The following is a 24,300-nucleotide window of genomic DNA, read 5'->3' on the forward strand; positions in this document are numbered from 1 at the left end:
TGCCTTTGTGAGAGTAAGGCCACCCTTTGTGGTATCTTCACCCATTTGTACCAATGAATTCTCAGTCAGACAGAGGGGATTTCCTTGCAGACTTTAAGTCTGTCTTTGTACCTCCTTCTGTCTGATCCTCTGCCTGCAGATTATGTCTGCCTTGGTTGGCCACATTCTAAGCTCTATTTCTCAACACAGGGAAAACACAGGGCTCCAGCTGAATTTGTCTTCCTAGTAGGAACAGGGACCATGTCCCTAGGTGGTGAGTTGGGGCAGTGAGGAGGAACTATTTCCATATTCCCCCCGGCTCCAGATCACTGTTCTATGCTACCTGAGGGTCAACATTCTAAAAAGGACTATTTCATGTGCTGACTTATATTTACAATGGTTTAAGGTATACTTAAAAGGTCGGAACTCGTTTGGCCAGAAGTGGAACTCCCTTTTTTCTCTTCTTTCTTTATTTTTTATTATTTTAGGTGTGCAGGTATTTTGCCTGCATGTATGTCTGTGTACCATGTGCATGAAGTACCTACAAAGGCCAGAAAAGGATGTTGGATTCCCCTGGAATTAGAACTACAATCAATTGTGACCCACCATGTAGGTGCTGGAAATCAAAGTTCAGTCCTCTGGAAGAGCAACCAGTGTTCTTAACTGCTGAGCCATCTCTCCGCCCCTAGATATTTAAGTCATGATAAAGACTTCCAAATTGCTTTGTATATAGGTGATGCTGATTTCCACTCTAACTACTATAAGTGCCCACATCTTCACATGTCAGTCACAAGCCAAACGGTCATGTTCTTTTTTTTTTAACTTTGCCAGTTTGATAGTTTGAAAATCACATAATAGTTTTATTATTATAAACACACACACACACACACACACACACACACATATCCTTCTACCTCAGCCTCTCAAGTGTAAGAATTACAGGTACCAATCTATAATTTTTTTTTTAATTTTAAAGAGCTGTAACAAAGAAGCATTACCTAACCCAATGTTCTCACCAGAAAGGTGGATTTTAGACATGCTTTTTAATGGCTTTATTTCTGCAGTAGCTATTGAAATGTTTTGTCATTCAGACTCATTATCCAGCCCCACTCCTCTATTCTGACCTTGAGAGCTGTCAGCTTATGGGCTGTCTTGGTGAAAACAGCTTCAGGAAAGTGCTTGGGTGCAGTCCAGAGCACAACTGGGTTGGCTAGGTGATCCACTCAGCTCTCTTCACATTTTCATGCCGTGGGACAGTCTGTATGTCAAATTACTCTGATTGGTCAATAAATAAAACACTGATTGGCCAGTGGCTAGGCAGGAAGTATAGGCGGGACTAACAGAGAGGAGGAAAGAAAGACCAGGAAGGCAGAAGGAGTCACTGCAGCCGCCACCATGATAAGCCGCATGTGAAGATGCCGGTAAGCCACGAGCCACGTGGCAAGGTATAGATTTGTGGAAATGGATTAATTTAAGCTGTAAGAACAGTTAGCAAGAAGCCTGCCACGACCATACAGTTTGTTTGTTTGTTTTTTTTCGAGACAGGGTTTCTCTGTGTAGCTTTGCGCCTTTCCTGGGACTCACTTGGTAGCCCAGACTGGCCTCGAACTCACAGAGATCCGCCTGGCTCTGCCTCCAGAGTGCTGAGATTAAGGGCGTGCGCCACCACCACCCGGCGACCATACGGTTTGTAAGCAATATAAGTCTCTGTGTTTACTTGGTTGGGTCTGAGTGGCTGTGGGACTGGCGGATGACAAAGATTTGCCCTGACTGTGGGCAAGGCAGGAAAACTCTAGCTACATTTTCATTTAAAAAGAAATCTGCTCACCATGGTATTACTAAGTTTCAAATTTTCCTCCTTCATAGGAGAGAGGGGTGAGGGATGTGGATCACAGAGCTCATGGCACGTCCTAGAAAAGGCACTGCACTTCCTCCTGTCATTTGTCTCAGCTGCTGAGTCCTCCTTGTGTCCAGTTTCTACCCTTGGTTTGCAGCCCCTTTGTTCCTGAAGACTGTCTTCTGTGGGGGAGAGATCAAGGAGATACCGAGGCAAAAGGAAGGAAAATTCACCCACCATCCTCCAGAGACCATGAGGGTTGATACATGAGAACACAGTTTCCTGCTGCCTGGATTTTCTTTTCTGGACAGTCTCTACACTTCCGGGGCTTGAGAGAGGGCTCAGCACTTCAGAACGCTTGCTGCTCTTCCAGAGGACCACAGTTTGGTTCCTAGCGCCCATAGCAGGCAGCTCCTAACTGCTGATTACTCCAGCTTCAGGGGATCCAATGCCTCCGAACTCTGAGGGCACCTGAACACACACACACACACACACACACACACACACACACACACAGAGAGAGAGAGAGAGAGAGAGAGAGAGAGAGAGAGAGAGAAACAGACACAGAAACACATACACACAGAGAGAGAAACACACACACAGAGCAATACATACACATAGATACACAGAAAGAAACAGATACACACAATTTTTAACATTTTAGAAAAATATTTATTTTATTTTGTGTGTGTTTGTGTACTGTGTGCATGCAGGAGCTTGCAGATCAGAAGAAAATTCCTATTTTCAGATCCCCCAAAAATGAAGTTACAGAAAACTGGGGACAGAACTCGGGTCCTCTGTAAGAGCACCAAGCGCCCTTAACCACTGAGCCATCTCTCTTCAGCCCCTACAATATTTTAATGAATTAATTTTTAAAAAATGATTGTTCCCTGCCTTAACCAGCTTACCTGCCATTCTAGGCTGATGACTGATTTCAAAAGCTCTTGAATTAACTGTCTGGATTTCACAATTCAAGTTATGATGAAATGGGAATTTTCTTATTGCGAAGTGAAGATCATTGTTTCTCACATCCCCTATATAAAACTGTTTTATGTGTAAAGAAGCTGTGTGCAATCTCCTGTACACACCAAATGATTGTTGGATTTCATATCATACGCAATACAACATAAATCTATTAAACAGTTCTTATACCGTGTAGTTCATGGACTAAGTAGAAAAAAGTCTGGGTCATTTCAGTCAGTTTCCAGGTGTTGAGATTAAAGGTGAGCACCATCAAATCTGGATTCAAGTGCAATAACCACCTTAAAAAAAAATTTATATGGTCTTGTGTGTGCATATACCACATATGGAGGTCAGTGGCCAACTTCCAGGAGTGGATTCTCTCCTACCACATGGATTCCATGAATCAAGCTGAGGTCATTAGGTTTGGCAGCAACTTGTCTTTGTACGGAGCCCCCTTGCTAGCCCCTCCAAATATAATGTTTTTGCAAGTACTATTGATGCTCAGTTGATTAAATCTGAAGACTTGGAAATGTGAAGACGGAAGGCCTGACTGCACACGAAGCTCAGAGTTGCTGCTGTTGAACTGTGTGGACCTCCGCTAGGACCTGGCCTTCCCAGAGCCCACCCTGCACAGTCCGTCCGCATGTCTGGGTCTTTGGAATGGGTTGCAGCCATCTACTTTGACATAACGAGAAAAGTGAAAACTTTGATTTTTTTTTTAAATACTAAACAATTTATACTATCAGTTCTGTAAAACGGCGGTGAGATGGCACACAAGAGGCCTTGGCAGGGGTGAGCCAAGGTGCCCCGCAGCAGGCCAGACGATGGCCACGGAGGCAGGCCATGCAGACGCAGGGGGCGGCAGCGTGGTGGGGTGGAAAGTCACTCACACCAGGCAGACACGGCATCCATGCGGAAAGTTTTATTATTAGGGGGAGGGCAGAGGGAATGGAGGAGAGAGAAAAAGAGAGGGAAAAGGGGAAAACAGAGGTGTGCACTCCCTCATGGCCAGAGAGGGAGGAAGGAGGCGGAAGGAAAAGGGGGGAGGGGCTTTTCTCTTAAAGGGGACTTTACATAAGATGACATCCGGATGAACAATTGGTCCTCTATGGGAAGTAATATGCAACACACACACAGAGCATAGCACACAAAAATTCCCATTTTCCTTTTTAATTTAGCCAATCAAGAAAAACCAAAGGAGAGGTGGTGGTGAGAATTATTTGAAAGAATATATTATTTTATGTGGAGCAAAGGAGTAAGAAAATGTCTTCACCTTAAAGATTGCATTTGTCTACATTGCTTTGGGGTTTATCTTCATTTTACCACTTTATCTGGTTTGTCAGATCTAAGAAAAGATCTCTCTGTCCACATAGAATGGTAGAGATGTGGATTTCCTCAGTGACTTGGTTGTAAAATGCTATTGTCTAGACTTGTACAGCTGAAGGGAAGTCTTGAGAAACCTCACCTCCGTTGCTGGTTGGGTAATAAAAGCTATTCACGGAGCCTTTGCGTCAGCCAGAGCCCTTTCCTCTCCTCCGACACTAACTCTGCGTTCATTGGGCAACCACTCGGCGCCACGCAGGGAGGGTACGTGTAGCAGGTAATACGCAGGTTAAGTTGTCCACGCGATGCGAGTGACAGGCAGGTGAAGCAGTGACTACAGTGTGCTATATCGAGTGGGAAGTACTTCCTCAGAGACTGGGGCCGGGGTCCAGGGTAGGAGGTAGTAAGAAACGCTTTTCGCCGGGCGGTGGTGGCGCACGCCTTTAATCCCAGCACTCGGGAGGCAGAGCCAGGTGGACCTTTGTGAGTTCGAGGCCAGCCTGGTCTACAACGCGAGATCCAGGAAAGGCGAAAAGCTTCCCAGAGAAACCATGCCTCGGAAAAAAAAAAATGCTTTTCAGTTTTCTGGTATTGGATACGTTAGACAGACAGATAAACAGCATTAAAGCTGTAAGTGACCAATTCCTCCCTAATATCTTATCTTGATCCCAAGAATTTGTGTTTTTTGTTTGTTAGTTTTAGCATAGGTAAGAATGCAACCCACATGTCTCATGGCCTGGGTTAAGCGTGATAGTACTGAACTCCACCCCCAACTATTCACTGAATTATTCACTGAATAAACTATTTATTTATTGACTAATCCCCCTCTTCTCTATGAAATTACAATATTTACTAAATTATGATTGTATGTTCTGATTATGTATGCAAAAATCAATTTGGGAGCCTCCTTTTCCATTCATTATTTTTTATATTCTTGTGCTGTTTATAAACTTTCCATTACTGTGATTTTATAGTTTGGTATTTGGAATGCCTAACTGTCTTACCTGTTCTTTATAAAATTTTCCTTGCTAGTCTCCCCAGTTCCTCCTCACAAATTTTGGAATAGATTTGTCAAACCCTCCCACAGATATATAATTTAATACAGATAACAGATTAATGTGTGCTGCATTTAAAATGTTTATACCTTTCAGTCCTTTGTTCTACAGGTAATTATCCCATTTGTTTACAAGAAGTGAAGTCTTACTTGTATCATCTTGGAGAATTAGGAGGTAATACGAAGTGATTAAGATATTTATTTCAGCTGGTTGGTGATGGAGCACACCTTTAATCTCAGCACTCAGGAGGCAGAGGCAGGCGGATAGCTGTGAGTTTCAGGCCAGCCTGGTCTACAAAGTGTGTTTCAGGATAGCCAGATATACACAGAGAAACCCTGTCTCAAAAAATAAAATAAAACAAAAAAGACATTTATTTGTATTTTGTATGAATTCCTGAGGCTTGCTTTTTTTTTTCTTCATGGCACACACTTTTAAAGATGATGATAACACTTGTTTTAAGTATGTTGGGAGTTGTCATGAGTAAAATTACTTTTTCTTACTATATCCTTATTAAGGAAAGCTACTTTTGAAAAACATTTTAATGGCCAGCAAGACAGCTCAGCCAGTAAGAGCGCTAGCCATGACTCCTGAGGGTCCGAGTTCGATCCCCAGGGCCCCCAGGGTAGAAGGTGAGAACAGCTGTCCTCTGGCCTCCGTACACATGTGGACACCCCCTCACCTTCAAAATAAATAGATGAATGGAGTAAAATATCAAAATCAAAATTTAAAAACACTTTTATTCAGTCACTGACCCAAGTCATATTATTTCTAGTAGTTTTGTTTTCCCAGTGATTCTTTTCAAGTTACTTAGCAGTGAACAGTGGAAGGTTTGTCATCATAGTGAACGTCACAGAGGGGCACCTTTAAAAGAGATTGTGTGGTGCTGGACACTGCTGCTGAGTGCTTCCCAAACACTCAGTGTTGAGTTGTGACAACTTCCGTGGATAGGTGGAATCACCATCTTGACTTTACAGAGGAGGAAAATGAGGGCTTGGAGAGCAAATAATGGATCCAGGAGGTGAAACCAAGTACTCTGGCTCCAGGGTTCGGGCATGATGTCACTTAGCCAAGCTGCCAAGCTGATAGGCGGCGCCCTGCGGTGCACAGAAAGATCCTTTCCCCATCACAGCTGCGCGGTATTCTCTTGCAAGAATGCAACAATGAACAGATTTGCAATAGTTTGCTGTAACAAGTAATGACACAATAGTTAACCTTGCAAACAAACAATTTCATTTGCAGGTATAAAAATTAGCATAAGCTCCCAGAGGTAGAACTTTAGTGTAAAAGGAAGGATGCATTTCAGTTTTTCATAATCAGATAGAAATGTCATAGCAAACTAGGAATAGATAGGAAACACCTAAAGAATCTAAAGAATACATAAGGGAAAATTACTATTAGCAACGGGCTATCGGCACAGTGGCCTACATCTGATCCCAACACTCAGGAATCTGCAGCAGGAAAATTTGCTTGTGAGCTTAAAGTCAGTCTGAGTTACATAAATAGTTCAAGGACAGCCTGAGCTATATAGAAAGATCTTAGTGTTCTGGTAGAACCTCCACCGCAGGCCCTGGCACCCCGGCATACATATACCCAAAGAGTCTGGAATGTTCTGGTGGTAGATCCACCTCAACTCCCCTCCCCCATCTCTTTCCCCAAACCTGCCCCTTCAAAGCCCGTCAAACACGGGTCCTCCCTGTGAAATAAACTCGGGGCTGTCTGGCATTGGCCGGCAGACCTCTCGACGCTTTTCTGTCTTCTTCATTGTCTCTTCAATCCGCATGCCTCTATTCAGCTACCCAACTGACTGTCGGCAGGCCCGACAGACAGAAGATGGCTGGGCACAGAAGAACCTCCACCTGGAACTTGCTTCAGAGTGGCAGCACCAGCCACTGAGATGGTCACAGAAGAACCTCTACAGCTGCCAGGGTCTTCTTCAGACCACGGACAACAGGACTCTGGGAACGCATTGCCTCACTTTTGCCTAGACAAGGTAGGCTGGTCCTCCCCACAAGCTTCTACCCCACAACTCTTGGATATTCTGAAGTCTGGGAGACCTAGGCCTGGTAGCCAAAGACTGATGTTGTTGCCCTGAGACCTCTGCCCTCAATGACCATGGAGGACCCTGGGGTGGCTGTCTAGGTAGCCAGCAGTTGGTCTCTGTCACTCTCAATTGGTAACTCAGGTAAAATGTATCCTTCTCGGAACTCTGATGCCATTTGACCACCAGGCTTTGCTTCAGCTGCCTTCTCAGTTCTCTATGTAAAATGCACAGCCTCATTCCCTTAGGGCTAATAATGCTGCTCTCAGCATCTCCTGGTGAATTAGATAAAAAGAAACAGCTTTAAGGTTTGCTTATAGGAAGCTAGGAAAGTTGTCTCACTTCTGTTCTCGTTTATCTTTCTCAGACCTGATGATGTGTGCGAGTTCGAACAGCTCTCTACCCCAACTCCAAGGTTTCTGTGGACTGTACTGGTCCCAGCTTTTAGAGACAGGCTAGCATTGGAGAGGATAGGGAAGCCTTCCTCCTCCTCCTTCTTCACTCACCCAACCACTTCCATTCAGTACATTTCCTCAGGGTATAGATTTAAAGATGTGTTTCATTGGGCTGAAATGAAACCAGACCCTAAAAAATGTTCATACCTTTTAACCCAAAGCCATAGCCTTTTGCTATGACACCAAGATGTAAGTCTGTTCCAGTTTCTTTACACACTTACAGGCTCCTGCAGAGGTCCATCAACCCTCCTGCCAGACTTGTGCCAAGGCCAATCCACAGGGGGTCCTCCAGACATGCCAGCCCCTGCACTAGCTCTGATGATGCCAACTACCTAACGAGGACACCAACCAGGATGAGGGCATTTCCCACATCCAGAGAAACAGCAGATGTGAAGGATCCATACTCCTTGAACACATCATCCCTTAGTTTGAAGTGCCATTCCCCCAAGCTCATGGAACATCACTGCTGGTACCACCCCTCCAGACTCAAGGGCATATCTGCTCTTTCATCTGGGTCATTCACCCTGCCTCTTCTGTACAACCAGGGCACTTCTCTGTCCCATTCTTTCTGGCAGTTATCACTGTTCCCATGGCTAGTCCCACTCATGAGGCCAATGATAACAATCTATTTTTTCTCCTAGCAACCTGCCTTCTTGGCCCCCTCAAGGAGCAGATGCCTGAGATGTCCACCATGACAGCTAACTGAATGCTTCTTCACTCACACCTCCTGCCATGTGTGACCCCGACTCCCAGCTTCCCTCTCCCACTTCACCTCCAAATCAGCAGGAAGCAGTCTTAAGAATTCAGTGCCCTTATTCCCCCATTTGTTATCAAAAACTCACCTTTCTATGATAATCCAAAAAATGGAGGAATATGAGTATTCTGTTGCCCCTTGGGGACCCGCCCATCCTGACATCATCTTATGTAAAGTCCCCTTTAAGAAAAAACTCCTCCCACTCCACACTCTCTCCCCCCACTCTAGCCAGAGGTAATGCGCACCTCTCTCTCTCTCCCTCTCTCTCTCTCTCCTCTCTCCCTTTAATAATAAACTTTCCAGGTGGACATGTGTCTGCATGGTGTGAGTAACTCTCCATCACTCCATGCCACAGCCCACTGCCGCATCTGCTTGGTGTATCTCCCTCACCCACCGGGGCACCTTGGCCCAACCTGCCAAGGCCTCCCGGGTGCTGTAACACAACAATAATCTCTGCCAATATTCTTGTTCTAGTTCTGTATTTAAATTTATGCAAATTAACCAGTCTTCTTACCACTTTGTCTTCAGACTTGAGACCTCTATATTCCTTCATTTCTTGGCTCACTGAGTTTCTTAGACGAGTAGCATTTTCAAGAGTGCTCATCAGTGTTATGTCTCATGTATTCTCTGCACTTGTTAAGGCAGCCTTACTTAGCTTTTGTATTTGAAGAATGGTTTGCCTGGTGTTAGGAGGTGTGAAACAGACACATTAATTTTTCTTTAAAAAACATTTAGCTATTCTACCATTTCTTCTAAGCATTTGCTTTTGCTGGTGTCTTTTTAACACTGATTTCCATGTCACCTTTTTTATGGGCTAGATTGATCATCTGTATTGCATCCAAGAATGATACATGAATGTTGTATTCATTGAATATTTTCATGCCTAGAAATGCCTGTTTGCTGCATTTACAGCAGAAGTTCAGGGTGACTGGGTGTTAACACATGAAGGCTGTGCTTTTCTTCAGAGCTTGTAGACATGGCTCCATCATCATCTGGCATCAATGTTGCCCCAGAGAAATCTGAGCAACAGAAATGTGAGGTCAAGCTGGGTGGTGGTGGTGGTGGTGGTGGTGGTGGTGGTGGTGGTGGTGGTGCACGCCTTTAATCCCAGCACTCGGGAGTCAGAGCCAGGCGGATCTCTGTGAGTTCGAGGCCAGCCTGGTCTACAAAGTGAGTTCCAGGACAGGCTCCAAAGCTACACAGAGAAACCCTGTCTTGAAAAAAAAAACAAAAACAAAAAGAAAAAGAAAAAGAAAAAAGAAACAAACAAACAAACAAAAAGAAACGAGGTCAACATTTTTTCCCTCATTTTTGTTCTAAGAACCTAAAGAAGTCTTTCTTTCTATAAGAAACTTTAGTAAACAAATCCAGTGATTCCTACTTTTCCCTCAGACCTGGGGAACTTAAACCAAGGCTTCACGTATACTAGAGAAATTATACTATACCCCTAGCCCCAGATGGCATATTAACTATAGCCATCCTCTCTTTTTTCTCATCTATTATATGACCCCTTTCAATTGGCAGTCAATATTTTGTGCTCTTTAATATGTCTTTAGATTCTTTTAACTTTTGAAACAAATATCATAAAAAGACACACAAATATACAGGGATGACACATCATAATTTCATGTCCATAGCGGAGCATCATGATCAACTGGTTTCTGAACATTCACCATTTCATCTGAAGAGTTCCTTATGTCAGTGACAGCAGCTTAACCCTGTGACAATCTCTTTATGACATACATACTTGTAACATATAATTAAAATCGTTTTAGTTGTCTTTTTCTTTTCTTCTTCATTTCCTACAGAGTCTTAAGCCTTTCTCTTTGTCCATAATTCTGTACTCAGGCCTGTCTTGCCAGTGCCTCAAGATTTACAACTTATTACTTCTATAGTGGTGCTGTGTTGGAATCCAACTTCCTAGCATTAAAACCCCCACCCCACAATCCCTTGGATTGCTACAAAGTCAAGCCAGCCAAGAGGCACTAAGTTTGGAATTGTACCCATAGCTAACTGCAATGAGGCTCTAAGCAAGGAATCAGGACCCCTTGAAGAGTTTCTAGCAAAAACTTGCAAACCCCACCAGCCAGGAAGAAATGAGAGAAAACAACCTTGAAACAGATCAGTCAAGATGGGATTTTTTGCCCCAAATCAAGGCCAGACATAGAAACAGTATTAGGTGATTGGCCTCCGATAGTTAGTTAGCTCCTTTAATGCGCATGATCCCTCTGTGTCTAATCCGGTCTGCTTCCAGGAGCATCCTGCCTAATGCTGCCTAGCTTCCTCAGCTATTTATAGAGCAATGGCACCAGAGAAGAGGAAGACAAGGAAGGTGTAACACTTTCCTTGCACAACCTTTCTATCCTGCTCGCAGTTCGGTTTCTGTTCCGTGGAGATGCTTCCTCTGCTTCCTGCTTGCTGTTTTTGTCTCCTGAGCAGGAGACAACATACTTCCTGCTCAGACACAGTTTTCAAAACTTAAGGGGGTCCACACACCTCTGAGCCTTTCTGCCTCCAAACATGCACTGGAGGAAGCTCTCTCTCCCCACACCCAAACTCCAGCCCGGGTCCCGGTCCCGAGGATGGTATAGCGCTCTTTGCTCACAGGCTCAGGGATTCCATCTTCCCAGGGCCCCAGAGAAGGCGGCTGAGGAGAGAGGGGCCTTCCACAGACAAACTCGGTCAAGAGCCCAAATAATAAGGCAGGAAGGGGCCACTGGGACAATGCACTCCCTGTGCCCGATACTCTTGGAAGGCACAGGGGTTTGCTAGACTGAATACACAGGGCTAGTGGCTAGACTCTGAAAGTGCCTGCCTGTCTGTGTCTGCCTCTGGCTGCTGTCAAGGATGCTGCTAGAAGGCAGCCTCAGGAAGGTGGAGACTTGTGGGCCTGTGACCCAGGGAACCAGAGAGAGGCAGGGAATGCACCAGCACCCTTCGCCTGCCCAAGCTATGCCCTACCAGTGGGCTTCCCAGAAGTCTCTGAGAATTTCAAGACATTCTATGACCTTCTCAATGTGTTTGCTTGTATAGTTAAGTAAACTAGCATGAATTAGAAGGGGCGAATAACCTCACAGATAAGTATTTGTTGAAGTTTAGTAAGTGACAAACTCACTGGAGGTAGGCTAAGGTTTGGCTGAATCCCATGCATCCAACCTCTGTCTCTGAAAGTCAGGGACTGACATGGTGCAGACTTGTGTACGGGGCTCAAATAGCGATCAGCAAGTTGGCCAGCCGGCAAATTGGTTTGATGGTTTGTTTGTTTCTTACTTTTGAGACAGGCTCTCTCTGTGTAGTCCTGGAACTGACTGTGTAGACCAGGCTGGCCCCTAACTCACAGACACTTGCCTGGCTTCATTTCTCTAATGCTGGGACTAGATGTGTGTGTGCACCACCATGCCTGGTCTAGATGACCTACAACTACTCTCTCTCTCTCTCTCTCTCTCTCTCTGATGAGGCATTGAAGCCAGGCCTTCTGCATGGAAGGCAAATACTCTACTTCTGAATTAAGACCTGATTTGTCCAAGACCTTCCAGGTATTTGGTTTTTGTTTTTGTTGGTTGGTTGGTTGGTTTTTGTTTTGTTGTTGTTGTTGTTGTTGTTGTTGAGACAGGATCTGACCATGTAACTCTGACTGGCCTGGAACTCTTTATGTAGAACAAGCTGGTCTCAAACTCACAGAGATCCACTTGCCTTAGCCTCCCAAGTGTTGGGATTAAAGTATGCCACCACGACTGGTCTGAAACCTGGCTTATGATGAAAAGGTTTCAGGGATATGACCTAAACCCCACTTCTGTCCTTGACATGGGACCCTGGGAGGATGTCCCTCATGCTGAGCCTCTGACACTCCTAACCGGTTCCAGCCCCTAGCCTACTTCTCAGGCCCGTGACCTCAGCTAGCCAGCTCAACAGAAACAATGTGTAATCCAGAGATACTCATCAAATTGCCTACCACGCTGTAAGCCCTTCTAAACTCTGTAATCCAGAGCTACTGACTAGGTCTCTCCGAGTACTGTTGCTCTGTTTCTTAATCCTCCCCATTGTTCTCAGATCCACCACCATCTGTCTCTTGGAACCGCTAGGTCAAGGTTTCTCCCCTCTGGCTGAATAAGCTGGTCGCCCTACATCGTAGCCAGGCCTCCAGTGTCGTTCTGTGTGTTAGCACCTCTGAGATGCTTTTTGCTCAGTGCTGAAATGAATAATCTCAAAGCAACTCTGCCATGAGAACCAGCTTTCTCTGGTCTCTAGACTCTAGAGAAATGCATTTAGCAATAGCTTAAGTTGTAAATCTCACTAGTTTCATGTGGCCTGAAATTATTTTTTAATTACTTTGCACACACCTCTACAAGTTGGACTGCTTGGTCATGGGAACATTTAAAATTTCACACCCCCTGAGCAGAGGCTGGGTAAACTGAAAAGTGCTTTTTAAGCATAATAATCTTTTGATGCCTCATTGTGACGTCAAATCAGGTACAACTGGAGAATCTGTACCCTTGAAACAACAAACCGAACTAAAACTTCTAGTGTGATTCACTGTGGACAGAAGTGATTCAGCATGACTAAGGGAGTTTATATCCTAGCTGCAGAGAACACAGTGGTTTGCATTTATAAACCAGGGGAAAGCCATTTAGTAAGAAATAAAATTGGGTCCACGCCCCACAATACACATAAGAGTAGATTCCAAAGGGACCAGAGAAGTTAGAATAAATAATGAAATTAAACAAGTACTGAAATAAAATTCAGATAAAAAAATATCACTGAGTGTGGGAAAGGATGACTGTAACAAGTCTTTCTTTGTCCCATCAGGCAGTTCCCAAATAATGACAGAGAGACTACTTATTGATTATGAAAGCTTGGCCTATAACTAGGCTTGTTCTTAACTAGCTCTTATAACTTAAATTAACGCATATTCTTATTAATCTGCATTCTACCACGTGGCTTTTACCTCTATTCCATTCTGTGTGTCCGACTTGTTCCATGTCTGCCTGGCTCTTCTTCCCAGAGTCCTCTCTGTGCCTGGAAGTCTGGTCTATACCTCCTGCTGAGCCATTTAGCTCTTTATTAAGCCAATCAGAAGGCACCTTGGCAAAGATACATCTTCACAGTGTAAAAAAGATTATTCTACAACAGATAAACGTAAGTCAAAAGCTGGATATAACAAGAGAAAACATGATCTTAAAAAAAAAATTGAGGCTAGGAAGATGACTTCATTGGAAAGTGTTTTCTGCACAAGCGTGAGGACCTTAGTTTGTATCCCCAGCACCCACATAAAAGCTAGGCTTAGCAGCATGTGTCTGCAGTTTCCAGTGCTAGGAAGACAGAGCATCCATGGCAAGTCAGTCTAGCAGAATCTGCAAGCACTGGGTTCAGTGAGAGTCCTTGTTTAAAAATAAAAATGGAGAATTGTTGGGGGACACACTCAACATCAACCTCTGATCTTCACATGTTTACACACACAAGTACAAGTGGGCTGTCACACACCTATGAACATGTACACACACACACACACATCCACGCACGCACGCATGCACGCACGCACGCACGCTGGCCTTAGATACATTTTTTTTTTCAAAGCCAGAACCATCATGAATAAACTCAAAAGTCAGGCTTGAAATGCAGTTCCGTGGTAGAATTTCTAACATGTATGTGGACCTGGAACTCCACCCCCAACACCACAAAGCCATTCCTTCTATTCATCTCAAAAATAAAGCAAGTGATAAATGTGGAGAAAATATTTTCAAAATATATCACAAATAATAGGCGAGTAGTCCTGACAACAAGAAAATCTCAAGTGTAATACCATACGGAGAAGAGTGATGTTGCTGTGATGTGTTTGCAGTGTGTGTTGGCATTTCCTGTCCAGCTTCCACTCACTTAAGGAATTAATAGTCAGATCTCAGAAGCAGGAAGGCTGGAATGCTTAGCCATCTATAGATAGAGTCCTTCCAAGACTAAGGGGGTTTACAGACCTAGTGTGAATAAGAACCTCTGTTAAATCTGTACAAATAAAATTCTTCTATTGTAAGAAATAGGGATTTCAAGGGTATTTTTAACTGACATTTTCCATCCCTGAAGGTTTTCGTTTTGTTTTGAAGCTTGTAGTCTGCTGGCATTCCCTTTCTTTTTCTGCATTTATTTTAGAATGTAGCTCCCACAAACAGTATGTTCCCTCTGTTGGCAAAGACGAGCTGCTAGACATTGGAGTGCAGCAATCCCAGCTGCGTGTAGGGCTTTGTGAATTCCTACCTAGCCTGTGCTCTGGTTCCCTTGTCCTCCCTTTGAAGTACTCCCTGACAGAAGCACTATTTGATTTACTTCATTAGACATTTTCCTGCTAGATAATGTTTATAAAAAGGGTGAGAGTTCAGCTATTTTAAGAACCAACAGCAAATACAGGTATTGATCACTTTCCATGTTTCAGTCAGGGTACTTCCCAGCTGCCAGTTATGGGAACCTAGTGTGCTCAGGGTCCAAGGGCAACCAGGAATGGGAAAAGAAACCTTTAGAATACGGACCAGCTTTAAACATTGTTTAAGATGTGTAATCGTGTGACCCAATGGGAATAAAAAGACTATCATCCTTATAGTCACAACAGCATCCTTTGCCACATGTCCTGGTCATGACTTAGCTTCAGCTGCATGTGCTCGCCACCATGCTTTTTAGCCTTTTCCGAAGCTCCACTGTCTGAGCCCTGTCACACACAGAGCTGGGGAGGTATGACCCAGAAGCCTTTTCCCAAACCAAGAGGCTGTAGCTGGCCAAAAGTCCCTCTCACTCCCACCCCTTCCACAGTGTTCCTCAGGGGGTCCTGGTGGGACTGAGTGTCAATTTCCCACATTGGTAGCTGGCCGAGTAACCCATCCTATAATGTCCTTTCCTTTTAAATTGTCTTATATTCTTTGCATTCTTATTTTAACTTTCTGAGATTTTCCTTCAGATGAACAATCATGTCCGCAGTGGCCTGCCCTCCTCCACCCCATATCAAACATCAGTCAAGACAATTCTCCCACAGACATCCCCACAAGCCAATCTGATGGAGGCAATTCTTCAAATTTACGTTCCAGTTGACAGCTGAAGCCAATTCTGAGGCCAGTTATGACACCCACCCAAGACAATGTTACTCCTGGAAGAAGAATAGAATCAACTAAAGGGAGAGGTTAAAGTTTTAGTCTCAGCAGGCTTCACTCCGAGGAAGAAGAAAGCTGAGAGAAGTGAGCTGGGTCTATAAACCCATGGAGAAGAGGTGGACATAAGTACTGCTGCTGTCTGGAAGACCTGTCAAAGACCTGTCAAAGTCAAGATGTTCTTCTCTTAGTCTGTTGTATTTCTATAACATAATACCCAGTGCTGGGTAATATACAAAGAAAAAGTTTAATTGGCTCATAATTTTGGCAGCTGGAAAGTCCAACTACAACTCAGGCTAACTCTCAGCATAGGGACAAAGTGGATGAACACTAGCCACATATCAATACACAGGGCAGCCTCATGTTCTAACAGTCTACACTTAAAAAAAATTATTTTAAATTAGTTTGCCTGTATGGATATTTGCCTACGTGTATGTTTGTGTGCCACAGAAGCCCAAGAGGGCACTGGATCACCTGGGACTAGAATTAGAAGATGGTTGAGAACAGCCAGTGCTCTTAACCACTGAGCCATTACTCCAGTCCCTGAACAACCCACTCTTGCAAGAACTCAGCCCTGTGTTGAACTAGACTGGGGTGAGGCAAATCTCATCTCAAAACAGAGATAAAAGGCTGTGCGATGGCTTATCAGGCCTGATGACCTTCGTCCAATCCTCATAATCCACATGGCGGAAGGAGAGAACCAACCCCCACAAACTGTCCTCTGATCTCAACACTTGTCCCGTGGTATATACACTCCTCTCTCCCCGACACACAGTGAACAAATAAGCGGAATTTTAGTTGCTTACAGCCTTACTCCAGATGTTGTCACCAGAGCAGCTGTGGAAACTGTTTTTCACTGGTCCAAGTTTTGAAACTACAGGTGCTTCATTAGAGAACATTTCAGGGATGAGGCACACTCTAAGACTGTGTTAGAATGCAGCACCACCCAAAAGAGGGTTTTGTGACTTGGGTTGAAGAGGTAGATGCAGCCATGTGTACTTGACCACACAAGATTAATGGGCATTTGAACTAGCTAGAGCTGTTTCCAGAGAGAATTCTGTCAAGCTCAGTGCCCATCTGTACTGGCTGGGTTTTGTTTGTTTGTTTGTTTTGTTTTGTTTTAGTTTTTTGAGACAGGGTTTCTCTGTGTAGTTTTGGTGCCTGTCCTGGACCTCACTCTGTAGACCAGGCTAGCCTTGAACTCTCAGAGATCCACTTGTCTCTGCCTCCCGAGTGCTGGGATTAAAGGCGTGCACCACCACCGCAGGGCTTGTACTGACTGGTTTTATGTAAATTTGACACAAGCTAGAGTCATGAGAGGGGAAGGAGCCTCAGTTGAGGAAATGCCTCCATAAGATCCAGTTGTAAGGTATTTTCCTAATTAGTGTTCAATGTGGGAGGGTCTAGGCCGTTGTGGGTGGTGCCACCCCTGGGCTAGTGGTCCTGGGTTTGTTGTACCTGTTTTTCGAAACCCCCAGAGACCATCAAGGAGCAGGTTTCCGATGCAAACACATAAGGGTCCTTTTAGTCAGGTTCAGCCTGGGCCACCGCATGTCAGATGGAAGGAAATGTGGAGGTGGCTGCAAGCCCAGGTGTAGAGAGTTTTTATAGGGAAAAACCACAAGCTGGGAATTGGCAACTTGGTATTGGGCAGAAGGGATATGAAGCAAGGTGATTTTTTGAAACTATTGGTCTAGACTTTGGATGGGAAACCACATTTGAAACCATTGGGTTAGACTTTTTTTGGGGGTGGGGGGAACCACAACCTGCCAAACAGGATTATCTGGATTGCTCAGCAGGATTATCTAGATATCTCCAAGGGCCATAAGCCACAGACAGGATGTCTGCAGAAGGATATTGCTCTGTATCTCTTCCAGTTTTCATGGCACATTCCTGACGTCCTTCCTGGAACTGAGCACAGCAGGTGGTCTGAGAGGGTGGCCCTTCCCCTAAGGTAGAGCCTGTAAAGACAAGTCTAGGCCTTCACAGGTTCTACAAGAAAGCAAGCTAAGCAAGCCATGGGGAGCAAGTCTGTAAGCAGCACCCCTCCATGGCTTCCCCATCAGCTCCTGCCTCCACGTTCCTGCCCTGATTGAGTTCTGTCTTGCTTTCTGTTGGAGATGAAAAGCAATGAGGAAGTGTAAACCAAATAAACCTCTTGGACCCCCAACTTGCTGTTTGGTCATAGTGTGTTGTTACAGCAATGGAAACTCTGTCTAAGATACCATCTAACAGGGAAGAAACTTGATCATGGTAGTAAAAAAGATACAGAAGATTATTATTTGAGAAACTACTTGGAAATGTATGGTAAGATTGAAACCATACAAGTTGTGAAAGTCAGGAAAAAAGAATGGGAAAAGGAAAAAAATTCATTTCATAAGTTTTAATGATCAAGAGCCAATTGATAAAATTGTTTGGAGATATTGCATAACTGTAAACTGAGAAAAGCCCTTCTTTTTTTTTTTTTTTTTTTTTTTTTTGGTTTTTCGAGACAGGGTTTCTCTGTGTAGCTTTGTGCCTTCCCTGGAACTCACTTGGTAGCCCAGGCTGGCCTCTAACTCACAGAGATCCATCTGCCTCTGCCTCCCGAGTGCTGGGATTAAAGGCGTGCGCCACCACCGCCCGGCGAGAAAAGCCCTTCTAAACAAGATATGCAGTATACTGGATCACAAGGAGGCCATGGGGCGGTGGATTTGGCAACTTAACGGGTGGTGGAGTTAATTTTGGCTGTGGAACGGGGGAACTTTGGTCAAAGAGTAGACTCTGTTGGTGAAGATGTTGGCAACAGAGGTGGTTATGGAGGAGTGATAATGATACACTTTTTTTTGGAGGCAATAAAGGAAACTATGGTGGTCCTTGTTATATGAGTAGAGGAGACTGTCCATGATTGTAGTGGGCCATGGTACGGAAACTAAGGTTGGGAGAAGAGGAGGATGTGATAGTTACAATAAAGGAGGAAATTTTGGTGGTGGTAGTAGCTACACTGCATTTGGAAATTTTAGTGGACAATTGCAATTAAAGAATGGACTCAGAAGGGGGCAGTGTCGGAGGAGGACACTCAGGCAGACCCTTTGGTAGTGGCTATGGATCTGGTGGTGTATGTGGTGGGTATCGTAGCAAAGGGTTTTTAAACGATTAGAAAAGGTCTGCAGTGTGCAGCAGAACAGGAGTTGTCAGGAGGAGGACTGTGGGTCACTTTGCGGCCGTCCTCCCAAATGCAAAAGTCTGCCACAGACGAAGCCATGAGTCATAGGAGAGTTACTGTCACTTATAGCAGGAAACACTCTTTGCTCAGGACTCTCCGTCCACAGTCTACAAAAAGTTCAGTTACAGCCTGGAGAGATGGCTCAGAGGTTAAGGGCACTGACTGTTCTCCAGATTTCACTTCCCAGAAACCACATGGTGGCTCACAAACGTGTGTAATGAAATCTGATGCCCTCTTTTGGTGTGCAGGCATGCATGCAGACAGAACACTGTATACATAATAAATAAATAAATCTTTAAAAAAAAGTGCAGCTACTGTCTAAGACAATTGTAGTGTAAAGTAGATGTATATTTCTGAGGTCTTTTATTTGTTGAAGTTTTTTTCATTCTATCAAATATAGTAGCCTATAAGTTATGGTAGTGCTACCACAAATTTAAAAAAAAATAGGAATTTTTCACTTTAAAAGAAAAAGAAAGAAAGAACTCAGTGTGAAAATCAATCGATCCTGTCCAGAGGCAATGATTATGACCATTGGATAATCTCCCACCTTGTCCTGGTAAATACTTGGCTTGATGAGAAGGTTTTAACTCATTGTTTTCCACAAGAAGGGTAAAGTTAGCTTTAGGATGCTATGAAGCCACTGGGGTTATTTTTTGAAGAACAGCTCCTAACACCCTCCCATTGAAATGACTAAGTCTGAAAAGTGCAAAGTGGTGGGGGTGGAGGGGGCAGAGACGTGGATAAAATTTCTAGGGATGAGAAGACTCTTACTGCCTACTAGGACCCAAAGGCACAGGCTTTGGGAGCATCGGAACATGCAGCTTCAGTTCAGTCAGCTTGGGCAGGCTGATATGTAAAGAACTAGAGTCCTCCCCTGGGAGAAAAAACTCACCGATATGAGGACATTCAGACTGTGGGCAGCTCATGGGGCAGGATCACATTAGCACTGAGAACCTGGTATTGGAAAAGGGATACTGTATTATACAAAAATTAAAACCTACAAATCACTCAAAAAAGTTTCTGCCACTCATTCATCTGATCACACGGGTGCCAGAGAGGAACGATGGACGAGGACAGTGATGTCTTTTATTCGATTCTTAACTGTGAGAGCCTTTTATTAGTTTCTTGGATGACTTCCTTATGTTGGACCATGTGTAATATTATACATTTTTAGTATATTTAGCTTAAAGTCAATTCTAGGTGTTAAGGACATTTCAGAAAAGAACTTATAATAGTTTCTCACTTTGGCGACCAGTGACTCTATTGGTTGCTTAGTGTGTATTTACCCTCTGTGAGGATACCATGGGAGATACGGAAATGGACAATCCTTGGGTTTGGATCTGGATACATCATAGCCAAAGACAAATATTATTCCTCCCTTCCCAGAGCTCCCTTGTTGTTAAATGTAGTTCAGGGGACTGAGACAGAAACTGAGAAGGGAGCTGACTCTGGGGAGGGCTCCACAGTGCCCTGTTTGCTTTTATTTCCCTTCTTGCAAGAAGACTGAAATGCAGACATGAAGACGGCTGGGGCACTAGTTGCTAGCTGGCAGTTCGAGGTGACCACTGATGGTGACAGATCCTGTTTGTGACGCCATGATGACCTGCCCAGGGCAGGTCTCTGTCTTTTCCCATCGCAGTCAGCTTGGGTGTCAGAAGCCCAGCTGCCCTCAAGGCCCTTTCTGACTCTGCCTGCACGGGGAATCCATCCAGGCTGGGTGAACGCAGAAGCTGGGACCAGGAAGGAGCACCTGGAGCTTCCCAGCTAAGATTAGATTATCTTTTACCCCCAAAGCAATCAATGCTTACCTTGCTTGTGCTATGTTTGAGTTTCTCTGTTTCTACTTAGCTGAATTCCTTACAATTTGCAATTGATATAAATTGGGCCTTGTACATTTGTACCTACCTGTAACAGTAATTCTGGGTTAAAACATTTTTCACCCGTGTACTGCCCTAAGCGACTGCTCTTTTAACTTCTCTCTCAATGCAGTTGCTCAGGAAAACCCGAGGCAAGTCCCCTGGGGCCATTATGAATCTGTCTTCTTTCACTTTTGCTTGGCCAGATCATATCTAGCTCTTTACAAGCGCTTCTGGATTCTGCGGGTCCCTATTTCTTCCTGGCCTCCCTCCTAATTGATTATTCTACCAGGAGCTTTTATGAAGCTGGAACCTGGCTGAGCCAGCTGGAGAGAGGCTGGGTTAGAAAGGATGAAGGTTAATAAAAGAAAGGGAGTTGGCTCTTGGCAAAAGAGCTGCCTAAAGCCTTTAAATGCCTCACTCCATTCACCCAATGGAACCAGGCAGGCAAAGCTGCCGGCAAAGGAGAGGTGGTAGTCATATTTCAGTCAAAATTAGTTTTTCCTTGTTTTGTCTTTGATTTTTATTTCATTAATTCCTTGGTGAATTATTCGCCTTGGCTAAAATTTATTAAGACACCCCCTCCCCCCAGCCCTGGGGCTGCTTGAGGCAGGAGGATCTTGAGTTTGAGACCAGCCTGGGTTATTGATAAGGTCCCTTTTCAAAAAACAAGCTCAGGAATGGATACTCCTATCCAACCCTACACATGCCACTTGTATGTTGTATAAGTAATGCCTATGAGAAAATTAATCCTGCGGGCAACATGCACCCCCAAAATTGCTATGAATGCAACCCAGTGTAAAACTGCAAACTTACTTAATGTTACAGGATTTGTTTTTTGTTTTTTTGTTTTTTTTGGTTTTTCGAGACAGGGTTTCTCTGTGTAGCTTTGCGCCTTTTCCTGGAACTCACTTGGTAGCCCAGGTTGGCCTTGAACTCACAGAGATCTGCCTGACTCTGCCTTCCGAGTGCTGGGATTAAAGGCGTGCGCCACCACCGCCCGGCCTGGATTTGTTGTTTTTAATGATTTTTTTTTATTGCATAATTCTTGGTAGACAACAACTTCATGTCACAATGTCAAAATGTTAAACTTACCACTTTCAAAGGAAAAAAAATCCAAGACAGTTTGTATCTGCTCCCCAACATTCTACAGAGATTAAAGGAGGATGAGGGAGGAAGCTAGCAGGAGCATGACCAGCGAAACTGGGCGGGGCAGCAGAGGCCTCTGTGAGCACCTTCATGTAGAGGCTTTTGCCCCCCTTTTTTTCCTCCTGAGGCAGGGTCTTATTTAGCCCACCCTGGTCTCAAACTTGCTGTGGATAATCTTGAACTTTTGATCTTCCTGCCTCTTCACCCCAGAGTGTGGTGATTACAGGCATGTACCATCACACCCTGATTATTGTTTCCCTTAACTTAAAGAAAGGAGCCATCGATTGATTTCAGATGGGGAAAATTTAAAAGCCAGGAAGGCAGAATGTTTAGTGTTGCCAGCGAAGAGCAATAGATGAGAATTTTAGCCCCCACAAAAATAAAATGACACATCCAGAGGACACGAGAGTGTCTGTTAACCTCCCTGTGATTTCCCCACCTTTCATTTATTTCTTTACTAAGTTACATTTATTAACTTTTTACTTATTTCCTTGTGTGTGTTCATACCACAGCACATGTGTAGGAGTCAGAGGAAAACTTGTGAGCGTCAGCTCTCTCATTCCACCACGTGGCTCCTGGCCTGGAACTCGGGTGTTCAGACATGGCAGCAGCCATCTTTACTTGAGCCATTTTGTAGACCTGCTTACCTGTCAGATCTCTTGTCTTTCATAGCCCTCTCTCTCTCTCTCTCTCTCTCTCTCTCTCTCTCTCTCTCTCTCTCTCCCTCTGTCTCCCAGTGTTGAGGACTGAATCCTGGTTCTGGGTCATGCATGTAATAATCAAGCATTTTTACCACTAAACCACACACCCCAAACTACTTTTTATATTCATACTTTAAGTTTCTGCCTAATCAGATTTTCTTTTCCTATATTTATGCCATTCCCACTCTTATGCTCATAATTTTGCCTTTAGTACCTGGAATAACTTTCAATCCATTTCCTACCCACTTCTCAAAACATGAGCCAAATGATTTTCCAGGAACCCTTTGCATACCTCATATAAACCACTTACCAGAATACCAGGAAAGGGTGGACGATTTGAAAGTTTCCTTTTTAAACTCTGAAATTTGAAGATCTAATCTCATAAGTCCTTGGTAAATATTTCTTGATCTTCAGCAGGACTGATAATCTATTATCATATCTACTCAAAATTAAATGTGACCAGCCACATATTACTACATATATTATACTATATACATACATATACTATATATACTATAGCTATACATATTACTTATAATGTCTTTGTTTGAAAAAAATTACAAAGAGATTTAAAATAAATAGTATCATGCAGGACAAAGAGTGAGAGAAAACTGCTCACAACCAGACTACATAAACTTGGGTGCAGCTGGGATCTCGGGCAGGAAATAAGTACACCTCTCCAGTGATTCCGTGAAACCTCTTGCAATGGACCATCAGAAGCTTGAACAATCAACAATACCATACAAGATGTACTAGCACAAAGTAGTATACCTTACGTAACACGAAGAGTACAGTGGGTCACTGTGTGTGTGCCTGGGAGCCAGCTTCCAAAGGTCACATTTCACTTTTGCTATTTCTGCTGTGAGAACTCAGGCAGGTTGCTTAGATTGCCTCTTCCTAAAGTTTGGCCACTTGTAAAGTACAGATTCTGCTAACGTTGTTCTCACAGGACAACTGACTAAGGGAGTTCATACACAAGGGCACGTACAACAGTTAGCAGAGGGGTGGGGGTGGGGGGTGGGGAGCCTGAAAGAGTGAGAATGGAGGGTGGTGATGCGTGCCAGTAAACCACCTCTACAAGGGGCGGAGTTCAAGGTCGCCCTCAGCTACACAGACAGCTTGAGGCCAGTCTGAGCTTCATGAGACCCTGTCTCAAAAACAGATGCATGCAGAGAAATATAATATGTATTGTTATAAACAAATAATAATTGTTGTTGCTATTGCTGTAATTCATCATCTTTACACATGACCCATGCCAAAAATACAATTTTTAAAGCACAAATTCAGTTAGACAAACTAATAGTTCTTTTGGAATACACTCTGAAACTGATACCGACTGAGATTGTTTTAAGAACGTAAAATGAGACAGAATTCTATTACTTTTTTTTCTGTGTTGGAGCTCAAGCCCAAACCCAGGGCTCATGTGCATTGGCATTCTTGAACAAAATTTGAGAACAAAAGTTTCCAAACCTCATTTTGTCTTTTGCTGCAACAGCTCTGCAATCCTTTCAGGGAATTTTAAACAAATGTATGGTTTTCCTATGTAGCTCAGGATGGCCTCAATCTCATGGTCCCCCTTTCCTTAATTTCTCAGTGCTAGAGTTACAGGCATGCACCACCACATCTGACTTTATCAGTAGCAATCTGTACAATCTGTAACGAGATACAGATTTTCACACTTTTAAAAACAAAGACTATGACAGGGTTTCTAGGTTCCTGGACTTATCTATGCCTTGCCTTCCCCCTCGTTCTCTACTTTCTTGCCTTCTTTTCCTTTCCTGTCTTTCTCCCCATACCCCCTTTTAAGAAGTTCTTAATAAAATATCGCCATCTTTGGCCAGTTCTTTCCAGTTTTCTTCGC

At 43.9% G+C, this 24,300-nt stretch overlaps 1 long non-coding RNA gene across 1 annotated transcript; it reads right to left on the minus strand.

Moving 5' to 3' along the window:
• Positions 1-5,868: 5,868 nt before the first annotated feature.
• LOC119088731 lies at positions 5,869-13,520 on the minus strand. The gene is made up of 3 exons (XR_005092432.1): positions 13,350-13,520; positions 8,919-9,084; positions 5,869-6,340 (listed from the first exon to the last, which is right to left on the minus strand). It is a non-coding gene; the product is annotated as an uncharacterized LOC119088731 (long non-coding RNA).
• Positions 13,521-24,300: the final 10,780 nt, after the last annotated feature.

The sequence above is a fragment of the Peromyscus leucopus genome, chromosome 11, assembly GCF_004664715.2.
Source record: "Peromyscus leucopus breed LL Stock chromosome 11, UCI_PerLeu_2.1, whole genome shotgun sequence".
Taxonomy (NCBI): domain Eukaryota; kingdom Metazoa; phylum Chordata; class Mammalia; order Rodentia; family Cricetidae; genus Peromyscus; species Peromyscus leucopus.